The 18,541-nt window shown below is 40.6% G+C and overlaps 1 long non-coding RNA gene across 2 annotated transcripts in view; it reads right to left on the bottom strand.

Moving 5' to 3' along the window:
• The window catches only part of LOC108429057, a 63,450-nt gene that overhangs the window by 30,550 nt on the left and 14,359 nt on the right, over nucleotides 1-18,541 (bottom strand). The gene's annotated exons all lie outside the window — the stretch shown is intronic.

Consider the following 18,541-nt stretch of genomic DNA (forward strand, 5'->3'; position numbering starts at 1 on the left):
TATCTACTTTATTAGAAACACCTACCTTGTACTTACACTAACTGGCCACTTTATTAGAAACACCTACCTTGTACTTACACTAACTGGCCACTTTATTAGAAACCCCTACCTTGTACTTACACTAACTGGCCACTTTATTAGAAACACCTATCTTGTACTTACACTAACTGGCCACTTTATTAGAAACCCCTACCTTGTACTTACACTAACTGGCCACTTTATTAGAAACACCTATCTTGTACTTCCGCTCGCTGGCCACTTTATTAGAAACACCTACATTGTACTTCCACTCACTGGCCACTATATTAGAAACACATACCTTGTACTTCCACTCCCTGGCCACTTTATCAGAAACCCCTACCTTGTACTTCCACTCACTGGCCACTTTATCAGAAACCCCTACCTTGTACTTCCACTCCCTGGCCACTTTATTAGAAACCCCATTCCTTGTACTTCCACTAACTGGCCACTTTATTAGAAACACCTACCTTGTACTTCCACTCACTGGCCACTTTATTCGAAACACCTACCTTGTACTTCCACTCCCTGGCCACTTTATTAGAAACACCTACCTTGTACTTCTGGCCATTTTATTAGAAACATCTCCCTTGTATTTGCACTCACTGGCCACTTCATTACTGACCACAGGATCACACTTAACCAGATATATTTTGGTGCTGGTCCATGCTCAGCTCAGCAGGGTCACTGACATGATACTGTATATGTGGAGCTGGTATGACTCTACCAACACGTCAGTGTCTCTGCTAGGTTCAGAGTGTTCCTCCACACAAAAATATCCTGCTAAAAGTGGCTCTGTGGTCAGGGGACACCATGACAGGCTAGACAAAGGCTGACACGAAACGTCAGTCAACAGATGGGCTACAGTCTCTAACTGCACCACAGCAAAGTGGAGCTACAAAGAGAGTTTCTGATAAAATGGCCAGTGGCCGGCATTCTGTTATGAGACAGAGTTGTCAGTTTTCAGCCTGATTATTATCTTAATATTCGATTGTGTGCTCTATATGTCTGCGAGTCCATATTCACTCACTTATCAAATATTTCTTCTGAAATGAAGGGTATTGATATAGAATTTGTCCCCCTTTGCTGCAGTAAAAGCCTGTACTCTTCTGAGAAGGCTTTAGACTAGATGTTGGAACATTGCTGTGAGGATTTGAACGCATTCAGCGCATTGGATGGAGCTCCATCTCTCCAGTTGCACTGGGCTTTATACCCCACTAGCCCCCTCTAGGCTTATTCCGTGCTGTAACTACAGAGAATTCAGCTCATAATTGTTGAGCTTTTCTTAGGTTATAGAATTGTGTAGCACAACTTTTAAGGGGTTGATTGAACTTCTAAGTAAGTTAACAAAAAGTTAACAAAAGAATCTGTATGTTTCATTCTGTAAAATTACTGTAATTACTGTAAAATATTATTTGAAGTTCAATGAATCAAAATTTCAAGGCAGGTTAGCTACTTAATTTTGATACTTATTTAAGTAAATGTTTAGCTATTTTTTTAAATTAAAAGACTGAATTATTTTTGTTGTGTGTGGAACAGAGCTGCATTATGACGTCAGCAATGGATCACCTTAAAGGGGGATCTGATCAATTCCTGCGTGATTAAATAGTCTATATGAACAAAAGCTTTCAGATACTATGAATTGCTCCATTCTAGAGAAACTTAGCTAGAATGGTTCACAGTGGTGGTGATAGGAACCAGACGTCTGAAGAGCTTAATGCCTCTGAATGGTCCCTCATGGCATGTTATTACATTCCATGACCAGGAATGTCCTGCCTGATGCCTGACACATTGTTTTATGATGCTTTTGAGGAGGCCTAATGTGAATTTTTTAAAATCCATTCATGCTGGAGAAGTGCACGCCGTGCTTCGTGAGGCTTTTACAGATTTAGCGCAATTTTAATTTTTTCATTTTTGAAATGGAATTTTTAAAATTCCATAAATATTCAGAAGACACATGCAGGTTTGCTGGTGGTTTTGGATAATGAATAAAATGTCTGCATTGCTGATAGACATCGTGACCCCTGGGTTCACCACTGGTGGTCATAAATTTGGGCTGCTCAAGTTGCTTCAGCTCCTATCTAACGCTATAGAGATGGTAGGCTAGTCAAACACCGGCTAGACTCAAGTCCTGCCCACAGACGGCAGAAGGACCGCCTCTTTGGCAGTGAAGGGGTGCTATCCCATGTGGTCAGAGCACTTCCCTGATTCTTCTGGATCAGATAGTGCCTCAGGCCTAACGGAGAACGTGGACACAGCCCAGGCCAGCCCCCAGCATTGCTAAACTTCCTTCGGGATCAATAAAGTCTCTATCTATCTATCTGTAGAGAAATCTGAGTCAGTTTCTCTACAATGAACCACTTCACACCCAACCACTCAATGACTTTGTTTACATCTCAGTGATTGAATTATGCAGAAATGACATTTTAAAGAAGCTGAATTCACAAACGATCGTTTCTGGATACGTTTGGACAAATGCTATTTTATATTGCGTTCTAGGTAACAATAGGTAACATTTGAACTCTCCTCGTGCTGTAGATGGTCTATTAGAGAAGACGTGGTATTAGGAATCAAACAGCAAGTGTTCACTATCCTTGCGATCTTCTAAGAAACATCAAAAACTGCAGTGATAATCAAGCAAACCTACTTTCTTTAGAAAAGGGCGGTGGTGGCGTCGGCTGAGCGAACTCGCGGGCCCGGGTGTCATGCTGTCAGGAGCACAGGCTGCCTTAGGTTGCCGCAGAAAGCAGGCTTTGAATCGTGCGTGTTTGTTTGGCTTTGAGTTTGCTTTGCTATTTATCAGAAAGGCAACGGATGACTCGCGGAAGGGAGAAGGGGGAAATTCTCAAATCTTAAACGCATATGCCTATACCCCCGGCAGCCTGTTTGTGAACAGAGCCGTCGGGGAGAGGAATTAGAGGGAGGCATAAACGGGGCTGTTTGTTGGCTGTGTTTTCATGCGCACACCTTCGGAGCCGCTCCGCTCGCGCTTTGGTCTCGTGCTTTGAAGACTGAGAGCATCTTTTTGAAGAGGAAAATAGAAGGTGTTTGTTTTACATTTAAGCAGATGCCTCGGCAGCGCGGAAGGCCTCATCGCTCCTCTTTGCTTGCACACATGTACACAGTCTCGGTCTTTGAGAACACACTGCCCGCTTTGCTACTGTCTGTGCTAATCCCCCCTGAACCCCCTCCCACTCACGGAGTCCTCTTCCTCCCACCAGGATGGCTAATATCAGAGTGTTGCTGAGGTTGCATATGCTAATGCTGGAATACAGGCACACTCATTCATACGCATTCATCAGCAAAGCCTCCCAGTCTTTCACTGTCAAATATACACCGATCAGGCATAACATTACGACCACCTCTTTGTTTCTACGCTCACAGTCCATTTATCAGCTCCACTTACTGTATAGCGGCACTTTGTAGTTCTACAGTTACAGACTGTAGTTCATCTGTTTCTCTGATACTCTGTTACCCTGTTCTTCAGTGGTCAGGACCCCCATGGACCCTCACAGAGCAGGTACTATTTGGGTGGCATATTCTCAGCACTGCAGTAACACTGACGTGGTGGTGGTGTGTTGGTGTGGGTTGTGTTGGTACGAGTGGATCACACACAGCAGCGCTGCTGCACAGTTTGCGTTGGTCATCCTGTAGTCCTTCATCAGTGGTCACAGGACGCTGCCCACAGGACGCCGTTGGGTGGGCATTTTTGGTTGGTGGACTGTTCTCAGGCCAGCAGTGACACTGAGGTGTTTGAAAACCAGAAAACATTACAGTGGTTTGTAAATGAGAATGTAGAGGACTCATATTTTTACATTCTTATTAAGGTATTTAGCTAATTTATCTTTTGGTGGAGCAGCTTCTTTTTTCAGAAAGGAAAAAGTAGTTCTGCTTTGATGCAATAAGTTGGCATAACTTATGTTACAACAAGAGGAAGTACAAGGTAGGTGTTTCTAATAAAGTGGCCAGTGAGTGGAAGTACAAGGGAGGTGTTTCTAATAAAGTGGCCAGTGAGTGGAAGCACAAGGTAGATGTTTCTAATAAGGTGGCCAGCGAGTGGAAGTACAAGGTAGATGTTTCTAATAAAGTGGCCAGCGAGTGGAAGTACAAGGTAGATGTTTCTAATAAAGTGGCCAGCGAGTGGAAGTACAAGGTAGATGTTTCTAATAAAGTGGCCAGTGAGTGGAAGTACAAGGTAGATGTTTCTAATAAAGTGGCCAGTGAGTGGAAGTACAAGGTAGATGTGTCTAATAAAGTGGCCAGTGAGTGGAAGTACAAGGTAGATGTGTCTAATAAAGTGGCCAGTGATTGGAAGTACAAGGTAGATGTTTCTAATAAAGTGGCCAGCGAGTGGAAGTACAAGGTAGGTGTTTCTAATAAAGAGGCCAGTGAGTGAAAGTACAAGGTAGGTGTTTCTAATAAAGTGGCCAGCGAGTGGAAGTACAAGGTAGGTGTTTCTAATAAAGTGGCCAGCGAGTGGAAGCACAAAGTAAGTGTTTCTAATAAAGTGGCCAGCGAGTGGAAGCACAAGGTAAGTGTTTCTAATAAAGTGGCCAGCGAGTGGAAGCACAAGGTAAGTGTTTCTAATAAAGTGGCCAGCGAGTGGAAGTACAAGGTAAGTGTTTCTAATAAAGTGGCCAGCGAGTGGAAGTACAAGGTAGGTGTTTCTAATAAAGTGGCCAGCGAGTGGAAGTACAAGGTAGGTGTTTCTAATAAAGTGGCCAGCGAGTGGAAGTACAAGGTAGATGTTTCTAATAAAGTGGCCAGTGATTAATTAAATGGAATGTGCCATTGAACATAAGCAGTCGAAGCAACAGTAGCTGTAGAGTTAATAACAATATAATAATCATATAATAATAGCGACAAGCGTGGTGATAATTAAGCAAACTCTTCTTATCTACAGGCGCCGACGTGGATCTCAGATCATCTTTCTCTCTGTCCTTTTGGTTTCCTCTCTGTTTTATTGTTCTCTCAGTATTTCTGTTCTCCTCTGTTCCGTTTTTCCTGCCTTAAAAAGAAGCTTCCACTCCTCCGTCTTGACTCTTTCTTATCTCAGCATCTGAAATGTTTGTCTTTCTAATATCTCTTCCTCTGCCTTCTATCGCGCTTCGTTTCGCCATTTTTCTTTCTTCTGCCCGTTTTCTGTTTTCCATTCCGCTTCCATCTATTTCTCTCTCTCTCTCTCTCTCTCTCTCTCTCTCTCTCTCTCTCTCTCCTCTTTTTTGGTTTGAGGACAGTGTATGCGTATGTGTTGGCCGTGCAGCTGCAAAAGGCCTCAGCTCAGAGAGCTGACAAGATGTGACAGCTTTGGATATCTTTCACTGGCACTGACAGCTGACAGATGGATACCACTCACACACACTGGAGGGGGAGAGAGAGAGAGAGAGAGAGAGAGAGAGAGAGAGAGAGAGAAAGAGCCCTGAGGAGGATTCTCTAGCATTAGTCTCTGTTCATAGGGCCAGCGTTTGATTGAGTGCTGGCGAGAATAATAAACCCTCCTCTAGCCAATACTGTGCCAAGACTTCTTCCCTCCACACCTCTCCCTCCTCCCTCTCTCCTCTCTGCATACCATCATCTTTATTGTTTCTCTTGCATGCACTTTTCCCCCTCTTCCTCTCTCTGGTTTTCTATCTTGGTGCCGTCTTCTCTCTTTCCAGCACCGCACGCTCTTTTTTCCTCCTTTTCGTGGAATCGTTGCTCGTGTGTTTGCCTGCTGTAATATAATATAATCAATGTCATAAGAAATCCTCTCTGATGAATGTATGTTAAAGCACTGGTATCATTAAAGAGCACATATCCTGCATTTTGCTTCTTATTCTTGTTTTCCCCTTGATGTCCATTATGACAACCGCGTGAAGTTATGCACTAAAATGGTAATAAATATAGTAATCAATATAAAATAATAAATATAGTAATATGTCATTTTTACATGACTGCTTCCTGTACGTTTTAATGTACAATGACTGTTTTTAAAGGGCACATATCCTGCATTTTTCCTGTTGTTTAAAAATAGGAATAAATATAGGAATAAACATAATAATAAGATATTTTTACATGACAATGCCCTGTACATTTACACAATACACATCTACTGTTTATTTGCTGAATGTAACACTTTAGGGGAAAAAAATAATGCAATCGTTCATTTTTTATGTTTAATTTTTGTTTTCCAAAACATTAAACTAGAAAGTGTATGCTGTCGTGTTTAAGCACATTCTCCGTGGAGGGTATGTTAAGCTATTTTCATCGGAATTTGACTGAAGGCACCCACACTTTTCCATATGACCGTATGTATGTGAGCTGTGTCCTGATTGGCTGTTGTATTCAACTGTATTGGCTTTTGTGACATCACAACACTGGGCTGTTTTTGAAGCTTATTTTATATATATGGGGTATATAGACTGTGAAGTGTGTGAAGTGAACAATACTTAAAAAAAACCAAATAAATAAAAAACTGTTTGTTTATGTTGTGCATCAAACAGGGAAAATGCAGTCTTCCGTTATATGGGCTGTTTAATGTAATGAGGTTTTATTCAAATTGATTCTGGGCTGTTTCTCTTGATACATTCAGCATGAAATATTCAAACAGTGTAAAGTGTTGGTGCTTTAAATGGATTTTAAAACATGTTTTGATACAATAGCAACAATTAGCTGCATAGCCTAATATTGCTATCATAGTAATGGATTATGATATCATTCATATTTGTCATATTCTCAGTCTACACTCTCTATTTTCATGCGAAATGCATCATATGGGAGCTTGACTGCATTTTCACCTCTGACACGTGTGACTTGATGTATTTTGGCTACAGCTGTGTCACATTTGGCACAGCTTTTTGCACATAGACTCATCTCTCTCTCTCTCTCTCTCTCTCTCTCTCCCTCTCTCTCTCTCTCTCTCTCTCTCTCTCTCTTAATTGAGGTGGCTTTCTCCGTGCTCGCTTGCAGCCATCGAGGCAGAGACACATTGCCATCAAACGGCGCCATCATCAGTGGCCTGTCACCCCCTGTCTGTCAACCGTTACTTAGCAACCGCAGAACATGAGATGGAGGTGTGGGGGCGGGGGGGGTGTTTGGGGGGGGCTAATTTGAGCCATCCAGCAATCCAATCTGCTTCAGATTTCAGCGACAACAAAGCATTATCTTCATTTCAGTCAAAGGGCACGTTCACTCCACTGCCAAGAGACGCACGGCCGGAGAACAGGAGACGGCGGTTCGAGAGGTTTGTATTGGCGTTAAAGGTTGGGGGTTTAACGAAGAGTGCCAAGAGGGAAGGCAAATGACAGGAGGAGGAGGAGGAGGGGGAGAGAAAGACAAGAGAGCTGAGTGGGAGAGACGATGGTAGACCAAGATGGGAATTAAAATGAAGCTGTTAAAAACATTGAACCATAGATGATTCAACTCAGAGACACATAACTTACATATTAGTTTTATAGCAGTTATTGAATTATTCATAGTAGTTAATAAATGCTTCAAAGTAGATATTAAAGTATTCAAAGTAGTTATTGAATTCGTCATGGTAAATACTGAACTCTTTGTAGTAGTTACTGAATTAGTCATAGTAGTTCCTGAATGAATCATAGTAGTAACTAAATAATTTATAGCAGTTAGAAGATATTGAATAATTTATAATAGATACTGAATTATTCAAAGTAGTTTCTGAATAATTCATAGTGGTTAGAAGATATTGAATAATTCATAGTAGATACGGACTTATTCATAGTAGTTCCTGAATAATTCATAGGAGTTTCTGAATTATTCATAGTTGTCCCTGAATAATTAATAGTAGTAAGTAGATATTGAATAATTCATTGTACATACTGAATTATTGATAGCAGTTATCAAATAATTCATAATAAATACTGAATTATTCATAGTAGTTACCAAATAATTCATAGGCGTTACTGAATTATTCATAGTTGCCCCTGAATAATTAATAGTAGTTACAAGATACTGAATAATTCACAGAATATACTGAATTATTCATAGTAGTTACTGAATAATTCATAGTAGTTACTGAATTATTCATAGTAGTTCCTGAATAATTCATAGTGGTTAGTAGATATTAAATTATTCATAGTAGATATTGAATTATTCATAGTAGGTAATGAATTTATCATAGCAGTTCCTGAATAATTCATAGTAACTACTGAATAATTAATAGTGGTTAGTAGATATTGAATTATTCATAGTAAAAACTGAATTATTCATCGTAGTTACCAAATAATTCATAGTAGTTACTGAATTATTCATAGTAGTTCCTGAATAATTCATAGTAGTTAGTAGATACTGAATAATTCATAGTAGATACTGAATTATTTATAGTAGATACTGAATAATTCATAGTAGTTACTGAATAAGTAACTACATAGTAGATACTGTATTAACCATAGTAGATAATGGATTTTTCATAGTAGTTCCTGAATAATTCATAACAGCTTCTTAAAACTGTATAGTTATATTTATTGCTAATTCACTAATGTTTTGTTATTTCACTATAATTATTCATTAATCAAAATGATGTAAAATCATTCCGAGTGTGGACTGTGATGTGACCTGCGTCATTCAAGATGCTGCATCATTCAGTGGTGGTGCCAGGAACCGGCTAGGTATTACAGAAACTGAAATCTTATCTGTTTAGTCTCCATGACAACTTCAGTACAAACTGAATTTAGGACAGAGGCTATTACAGAACAACGGCTCTTAAGTTCATAATCTTATCATTAACTCCAGATCAGAAAACAGTGATACAGAAACATCCTAACTAAACTAAATCTCCTAAATCCTGTCCAAACTTTAAGATAAACCTCAACACTTCTGTTTAACCATCCGTTCCTAGGCAGCTGTGACAGACAGCTGTTCTTGAGATGGTTTTCCAATCAAATCTTCATTTTCAAAATCGCCGACACTGAAAACAGGATCGCCGCCATCCCATCTTACTACCTTCATGGGCTAATGTTAATAGAGACTCATGAAATACAACATCATAGTGATGGGGGTGAATAATGATGAGGCAGACTTGACTGTGTGGCTGTTTAGGACGAGGAGTAGGGCAGCCGGCTAAAGCATTTGGGAATTGGAAACTGAAGAGCAGCGACTGTGATTCAGAATATTCTTCTTTAGGTTTGTTTTGACATTTATTACATTGGGCATGGCAGCTGTATCTTATGTTTAACATTATCTTGTGTGTTTATCTTTCAGCCATGGTCCATTGCTTGGTACATTTACAGCATTTGGCTGACGCTCTTATCCAGAGCGACTTACAATTTGATCAGTTTACACAGGGAGGCCAAGGTAGTGTTAGGAGTCTTGCCCAAGGACTCTTATTGGTTTAGTGTAGGGTGTTTGCCCAGGTGAACCCCAGTCTACAGCGTAGAAGGCAGAGGTGTTAAGCACCTCACTAACCAACCACTACTGGTTGGTAATAAACATGTTTCAATAAACAATTTCAGTCAAGTAGGTTAGGGTTTCGTACCTGGAGGTAAGATTCCTAAACCAAGATAAAATTTGCCTGTAAGATCGACATAAAAAACTACTTCACATGGGAACAAGTAAATTAACTTGTTGATTCAGTACATTAACTTATTCAACTGAAGTAAATACTCTGAACTAATGATTTTTTGAGTTGAATAAAACTAGTTCAATTGTTTGTTACCACATGTTTTTTTAAAGTAGATCTGATGAGCTAGTTTTACAGCAGTAAAGTCCCATGTTTATTACATTCTAACACTTAATTATCCAATAACTTTGTGGATTACAATGTCAAGTGGCTGACTGATATGCTTAGGTGACAGAAGTGTGTAGTAAAAGTTTAGAGTTTAATGCCTCTAAAAGTTCCTTCACAGAAAGTTATTAACTAAAGCTGAGACGTTATATGATTTATTTCCTTTTTTTCCATTATTTTACCATCCTCAATATTCCATATAAAAACTCAGAAGACATGCGTAGGTTCACTGGTGGTTTTGGATTGTAAATAAAATATACTCGTGCTGTAGTCATGGCGACCCCTGTGTTCCTATCACCACCACCACCATAAAGAAATCTGAGTCTCTACAATCAACCATTTCACATCAACCACAACAAACGACTGTTAACAATGGAAATATACAAAAACGTTGAGAAATCACTGGAAATCTCCCTTTAAGATGAGCTGAATTATAAGCTTAGAGTTTATGAAGCCAGTAGAAACTCGTCTGTGAGGTACGCTCACATTCATTCACAGCAAACCTACATCCAAGGGTGATGAAACCAAATCATCTACACTCATAAACGTTATGATAACAGCAGTGGAGACATCAGTAAAGATGTTAGAGGACAAAACAGGGTAGGAAAAGCGGGAGTTCTTTCTTTTTTTCCCTGAGTGCTCCATTTTCTCTGCTCCAGGAGGTCCAATGTGTGGAAAGATGCCAGAGAATTTGCCCCATGGGCCCCGGCAGTCTGTCGAGCTGCTCCAGATAGGAGCCGATGGGGCCGGCCTGAGCCGCACCGCCCTGCAGTGGGTGGGGCTCGGGGCCTATAGACGCACAATCTGCTACACAGAGCATCCCACAGCATCAGAGTGCCACATTGTTTTGAACAAGTCTGAGAAACGGATGTGAGAAGCACTGATGGTTGCTTATACACTGTCCATCAAGCTTGGAGACACAGGCAAAATGCTTTCAACATATAGACCCATGTTTTCTAAGTTACTTTATGATAAAATATTAAAGTATTTTCGAAAATAATAGGGCTCAAAATTAAAGGGCCCATGTCAATGTAAAACTATACTTTTTATATATTATATATATTTCAAAACATACTTTTCTGAATATATAGTTGATATAGTCCATAATCTTTGTTACAAGCATGTCATACAGTCCATACATGGAAACTAAACTGCAAAGAAAGTTTTGAGTTCACTGTTTTTGTGATGTCACATTTACATACATCTACTTTCAGCAAATAGCAGTTTAGCCCCACCCATTGATGTTAAAGGATGATTCACCTCTTTTATAAACAAGGCAGAAAACAGGAGAGCCAATCAGAACAGAGCTCAGAAACATCCATCGGTCTCAAAGGCACAGTAACAAAAAACAACCTGTTTTATTCCAAGGTGGGGGTTCGGCAACATGTGGCACCAGAGCTGCATGCGGCTCTTTAACCACCCTGTTGTGGCTCCACAGCTGAATTAGATTTATAGATAAAAAATAAAATAATCCTCCTTTACAGTAAAATAAAGCTCTGCTGATCCTTCAACGCTGGAGCTAATATATAGCTACTAATTCACAAGTTAACTCTGAAGGTTGGCTGGTCACCATAGCAACAACAACAACAGTCTTGTCTAGCTAGTAGCTATAAAACGATACAAACATTGATCATTTGCAGACGAATGGACTTCATTTATTATAATCACTCCAGCGGGTTTGATACATAGAAACTGTCAAACACTCAATTGTCGCGAAGCTGAAGTCAGTTAGAATTTTCCCGTTCCACCTTAAATGCTGCAGCAGCTACATTCTGGCATCTCCGGCACCATTTAAGGTGGAACGGGAAAATTAAAACGAGTGAATGATGAATGAGAAGTGATTTCAGCCTCGTACAAAGTCAAAGGCTGTGAGACATTTTACAGGAAACTGTTCTACCTTTGCAGAAAAAGTTTCCTGCTGGAGATGCGGGAAAAGCAGCTATAGCTGAGCCGAAGCTTAAAGACGAGCAAAGTAAGTGAATGTTATACCTTGATGTTATATTTGTAGCCAATACAAGCACATACTGAAACATATTTACAGCCAAGGTGACAAAATGGACATAAAACGTTGTGGCTCCCAAGGTGGTTTGATTTTTGTTGAAAGGCTCTTCTTGACATTTGGGTTGCCCACCCCAGTTCTATGAGAGTAAGAGAGGTTATATAAAGATGAATTCTGCAACAAAACATAAAAAATAAACCTCAGGGAAAACAACAAAATACAGAACTAAGTCGGAAGATTTAAAGTAAATTATAAGTAGATTACTCTTGAACCAAACTGCACCAAAATATCTAAGTCCTCAGATATTTATACAACCTTTGGTTTCAAAATGAGCTTTTGACAAAACTTTGAAAAAGAAAGATGCTAAATCATTACAATTAGGCAAAACCTGCTCTTCATACCCAGGAAAACACAGTTTTGAGACAAAATATACCCAAAGTGTTAGCAAATAGGTGATGTAACGTAACAACACCTTTGAAGGTATTTGATCTTGCTTAATTGAAACATACCAGCAAGAAATTCAAATTTCAAAAGAAGGCAAGCATTGCACCCATACAGCCACTGTCGGGTCACGCAGGTCATGCAGTGCTCTTCATCAGCACAGTCCTCATTTCAACTCAGCAGGCCTCGGTGAAAGCTCTGCTGGAAGAGAAAAAACTAGGTGCTGTCTTTAAAAACGAGCCTATCCCTCCACCCATGCCTGGTGGTGATCCGTCTCTACTTAGCAAGCAGAGATCAAAGCATCTAAACGCTTCCATTAATCAGAAAGCTGCTAAGATCCAGTTAGTCTCTATTAACTGCCATTGCAGTGTGTGACGGCCGCACTGCGGTGGAAAGGCTTGTGCTGTGTCAAGTGTATCCATAGCCTATTGGCCACTTTTAGTGAAGATAATGCATTCAGCAGTGGAAAAAGACATTTCCCATCAACTCTTAAAGCCTTGAAATCATCGAGTCAATAAACCATTACTACAAGTTGTTTGTTTTTGGGTAGTCATCTGCAACAGGTAAGTTTATCACATATTAATAAAGCTTATAATTGGTGGAAAGGACCAAAGGCAACTTGGCATAGAAGCTTTAGCGAAGGTTCTGCCAGGAAGACTCTAGTGCTACATCACTCATTCATTTGTTACTCCTGACCAATCACAGGCCTACACCTGTTTTTACGATGACTCAACTTACATACCCGTTCTGCTGCTTTCAGGTGCCTACGTTTCGACGTTGCCCTCCTTCCCCCCCACCATCACCAGTTGGGTCTGGTTATGCAGGGGTAGGCCCCTTCTATCTCTATCGGGCAGGATCAGCAAGGGTCTTGACGCTCCAAGACCTGGACCATGGACTGGCGGCTACACCGAGGACTCTTTGATTTCTATCAAACTGTTATCTTTCGATTTGTAAAATCATGTATTATATTTAAATTATGTATTATATTAAAATTCATGTGTTATATTTATGAAATTTATTGCTGAATCTCAAATGGCCCCCAACGCCTATTTTGGTGCAGAAGCCACAGTTTCATTACCTGTATTATAGTTTTATTACACTATATAGGGAGTACAGAAAAAATGAAGATTGATGAGTTTACAAGGAGCGTCTGAATGCACCACTTGTATCTTTAATGTATGACAACTGCCAAAAATGATCATATATATATATGTAGGGGAAGGGGAGGAGCCATTTAGAGAGGAATCTGCTTCAGTTTGACGTTGTGAACGTGGTCAATAGAAAGTGAAGTTCATGATGCATAATATATGGTTGCAATTAGTAGTCAACAAACTCTAGACAGTGACTATGAAAAAAGTTGACATGTTTACTAATAAGCAAAAGCTCTTTAAAATCCTCTATAATATTCATATTCACACTGTCATTCCGGCAGACTGTAATACTCCACAGGAAGTGCAGGGAGCGATACTGCTTCACTGCTTCATTTAACCCTCATTTGCACAATGTTGTGTCAGGGCAACACATCCATTTTCCTCACTTTGCATTGACATGTTATGTATTTAATGACAATGTTAAGATTAATAATGAGGGGAGTGGCTTTGATAACCCAATGAATAGTGTTTACTTGTCCACACTCCTGGTAGGCATTTTGAATCTCCTTGTTCTGGCATAGGGAATCAAAATGTTATGGCACATTTCTGCTCCTTGACAGACTGTAATACACTACAGGAAGCGTAGGGGGCGATACGGCTTCTACTGTTTCATTTAAAAAGCTCTATAATGTTCATATGATCCACACAGTCGCTCTGACAGACTGTAATACACTACAGGAAGCATAGGGGGCGATACGGCTTCTACTGTTTCATTTAAAAAGCTCTATAATGTTCATATGATCCACACAGTCGCTCTGACAGACTGTAATACACTACAGGAAGCGTAGGGGGCGATACGGCTTCTACTGTTTCATTTAAAAAGCTCTATAATGTTCATATGATCCACACAGTCGCTCTGACAGACTGTAATACACTACAGGAAGCGTAGGGGGCGATACGGCTTCTACTGTTTCATTTAAAAAGCTCTATAATGTTCATATGATCCACACAGTCGCTCTGACAGACTGTAATACACTACAGGAAGCGTAGGGGGCGATACGGCTTCTACTGTTTCATTTAAAAAGCTCTATAATGTTCATATGATCCACACAGTCGCTCTGACAGACTGTAATACACTACAGGAAGCGTAGGGGGCGATACGGCTTCTACTGTTTCATTTAAAAAGCTCTATAATGTTCATATGATCCACACAGTCGCTCTGACAGACTGTAATACACTACAGGAAACGTAGGGGGCGATACGGCTTCTACTGTTTCATTTAAAAAGCTCTATAATGTTCATATGATCCACACAGTCGCTCTGACAGACTGTAATACACTACAGGAAGCGTAGGGGGCGATACGGCTTCTACTGTTTCATTTAAAAAGCTCTATAATGTTCATATGATCCACACAGTCGCTCTGACAGACTGTAATACACTACAGGAAGCATAGGGGGCGATACGGCTTCTACTGTTTCATTTAAAAAGCTCTATAATGTTCATATGATCCACACAGTCGCTCTGACAGACTGTAATACACTACAGGAAGCGTAGGGGGCGATACGGCTTCTACTGTTTCATTTAAAAAGCTCTATAATGTTCATATGATCCACACAGTCGCTCTGACAGACTGTAATACACTACAGGAAGCGTAGGGGGCGATACGGCTTCTACTGTTTCATTTAAAAAGCTCTATAATGTTCATATGATCCACACAGTCGCTCTGACAGACTGTAATACACTACAGGAAGCGTAGGGGGCGATACGGCTTCTACTGTTTCATTTAAAAAGCTCTATAATGTTCATATGATCCACACAGTCGCTCTGACAGACTGTAATACACTACAGGAAACGTAGGGGGCGATACGGCTTCTACTGTTTCATTTAAAAAGCTCTATAATGTTCATATGATCCACACAGTCGCTCTGACAGACTGTAATACACTACAGGAAGCGTAGGGGGCGATACGGCTTCTACTGTTTCATTTAAAAAGCTCTATAATGTTCATATGATCCACACAGTCGCTCTGACAGACTGTAATACACTACAGGAAGCGTAGGGGGCGATACGGCTTCTACTGTTTCATTTAAAAAGCTCTATAATGTTCATATGATCCACACAGTCGCTCTGACAGACTGTAATACACTACAGGAAGCGTAGGGGGCGATACGGCTTCTACTGTTTCATTTAAAAAGCTCTATAATGTTCATATGATCCACACAGTCGCTCTGACAGACTGTAATACACTACAGGAAGCGTAGGGGGCGATACGGCTTCTACTGTTTCATTTAAAAAGCTCTATAATGTTCATATGATCCACACAGTCGCTCTGACAGACTGTAATACACTACAGGAAGCGTAGGGGGCGATACGGCTTCTACTGTTTCATTTAAAAAGCTCTATAATGCTCATATGATCCACACAGTCGCTCTGACAGACTGTAATACACTACAGGAAGCGTAGGGGGCGATACGGCTTCTACTGTTTCATTTAAAAAGCTCTATAATGCTCATATGATCCACACAGTCGCTCTGACAGACTGTAATACACTACAGGAAGCGTAGGGGGCGATACGGCTTCTACTGTTCCATTTAAAAAGCTCTATAATGTTCATATGATCCACACAGTCGCTCTGACAGACTGTAATACACTACAGGAAGCGTAGGGGGCGATACGGCTTCTACTGTTTTATTGAAATTGCTTGTTACTTGGACAGAACTGGGCAAAGTTCGCCTGTTATTAGATCATTATGTGATTAAACAACCAATTGTCTGTTGATTATTGAATTGTACATGACTTAGTTGCTGTAAGAATTCAGTGTGTAGCATCTGAACTGAAACAGGGTGTTGCTCCCAGAGGCCACGGCGGGGTGCGATGTGTTGCTAAGTGATCAGAGTGTTATGACAGGTGGGGTCCTCATGAGGTGGCAGCAGTGTTTGATAACTTCACTCATCTCCCTCACCCTCAGGGCTACAAACCCATTTTAGATGCTTATCTCTGTACGTGCGCCGGGTTAATGTTGTGTCTGCTCTAGATTATGAAGACATCCAGAGGCGAGGAGTTCGAAAAAAAAAATCCAAAACGCTGCTGAGGAAATTAGTGACTGACATCTGACAGTGACCTCAGTGACCGACAATATTACTGTGCTACGGTTTGATGGCGCATGATCTGGAGGTGTTTTTTTTTTTTTTTTCGGTTATGCTAGGTCTGCATCTTCTTTTTCCTCGTCTCTCTTTCCCCGTCTCTCTTTTCCTTTCTTTGTCTATTCACTCATTCTCTTGCACACCTTACCTGTCACTCTGAACTCGAGGGAAAGTCGACTCACACTGCAGCAGACAAAGACTCACATGTCTGAGACTTCATTTCGCTCGTTCCTGAGAGAGATCATCTCTCCGTTAAATACATCTTCTCTGTGTCACTCGAGTTTTTTTCCCTCTACACCCTGATGACTTGTAGATTAATTAACATAAATTAACACGTCAAGCATGCATATTTACTGTACCAATTATGCGGCTAATATTCTTTGAAAAGGAAAAAAAAATGCAGTCCGCTGGGAACGAACAATGAACTTGTTGATTACACAATTATCTCACAGCATCAGGTCAACAGCGTTTTATGAATGCGTGCGTTAGTTGAGCTGTCGTAGTACGCTGTGCAAAAGTATCAAGACAGCCATTCGTTTCTGAATTCAGAGCCACCCATTCTTGATGCTGCACACATACACTCACCAGCCACTTTATTAGGTACAGTTGCTTGGACACAAATAGCTAATCAGCCAATCACACGGCCGCAAGTCAATGCATTTAGGCATGTAGAGGTGGTCAAGACAACCTGCTGAAGTGCAGACTGAGCATCAGAACGGGGAAGAAAGGGGATTTAAGGGACTTTGATCGTGGCGTGGTTGTTGGTGCCAGACGGGCTGGTCTGAGTATTTCAGAAACTGCTGATCTACTGGGATTTTCACACAAAACCATCTCTAGGGTTTACCGAGAACGGTCCGGAAAAGAGGAAATATCCAGTGAGCGGTCAGTTGTGTGGACGAAAATGCCTTGTTGATGTGAGAGGTCAGAGGAGAATGGGCAGACTGGTTCCAAAGGATAGAAAGACAGCAGGAACTCAAATAACCAACCAAACTCTCTGAGGAACGTTTCCAACACCTTGTTGAAAGTCTGCCATGAAGAACTAAGGCATTTCTGAAGGCAAAAGGGGGTCCAGCCTTTTACTAGCATCTAATTGGCCAGTGAGTGTAATATCCATAGAGAAGCAATGACCAAAAGAACAGAGCAGCCACACGTGAGCCTATTGTCACTATAATCACACGCTCAATGCCAAGTGTCAGCCAGCGGGGTATTGTCCAGTAAGTCCAGTATTGGGTTGTGGAGCAGTGGAAGGCTGATGAACATCATCTAACAGTGGTGGAAAGTACAAAAATAAACCCATGTTTTGGTGTATATAACACAAAACAAGAAATGCCTTATATCAGGCATTTATAGTCATGAAAAGCTGAGGCATGAACAATAAGGGGGAGGAAGCTTTTGATCCACCACTTCCCGAATTACTGATGCTACTGATGATGGGTGATGCTCCACCACTTTTTAATTAAGCTCAGGTCTACTCCACTCTCCCTAATCGCATGGATCTCTGACCAATAGGCAGGAACAAACAGACAAACAGAACCAGTTAAAACCTCAATGTCAGTCAAGAGGGTGGGGCGTTCCCCAAAAACGAAGCCTGCGTGTTTAATGACAGGACTACTGCAGCTCAATAATCCAGTAAAGGTTTGTCCAGCAATGCACAAGAAAAAATGTGGGTGCTCGGTCAGTTTCTTACCACACAATGTGACATTTACTAAATGTCAGTTCTTACTGCTGCCTTGCTAAGCCAGAACTTGACGCTCTTCAGTGATGTGAAAGTTAGCAGTCCAAGTGGAGTCCAGTGCACCCTGTGGGTCAAATCAGCACTGACATGTTTTATAAAGTCACTAACTTGGACATATTGATTTAATGTAGCCATGACAGAGACTGTATTTAGTATTGAAAGTTCATTTTAGTGCAGAGGTCTTTAATTAAAATTCAGTAATAGTCATATACTGTTTACTGAAGTAGCCTAGTACGTATATCAACGTCTTATATATCAAATCAAATCAAATCAAATTTATTTATATAGCGCTTTTTACAACTGATGTTGTCACAAAGCAGCTTTACAAAAATGGGAATCACAGCACAGAGAATCAGACAAAACACTGAACATAATATACAGAATATACA

The sequence above is a fragment of the Pygocentrus nattereri genome, chromosome 1 (genome assembly GCF_015220715.1).
Source record: "Pygocentrus nattereri isolate fPygNat1 chromosome 1, fPygNat1.pri, whole genome shotgun sequence".
Lineage (NCBI taxonomy): Eukaryota > Metazoa > Chordata > Actinopteri > Characiformes > Serrasalmidae > Pygocentrus > Pygocentrus nattereri.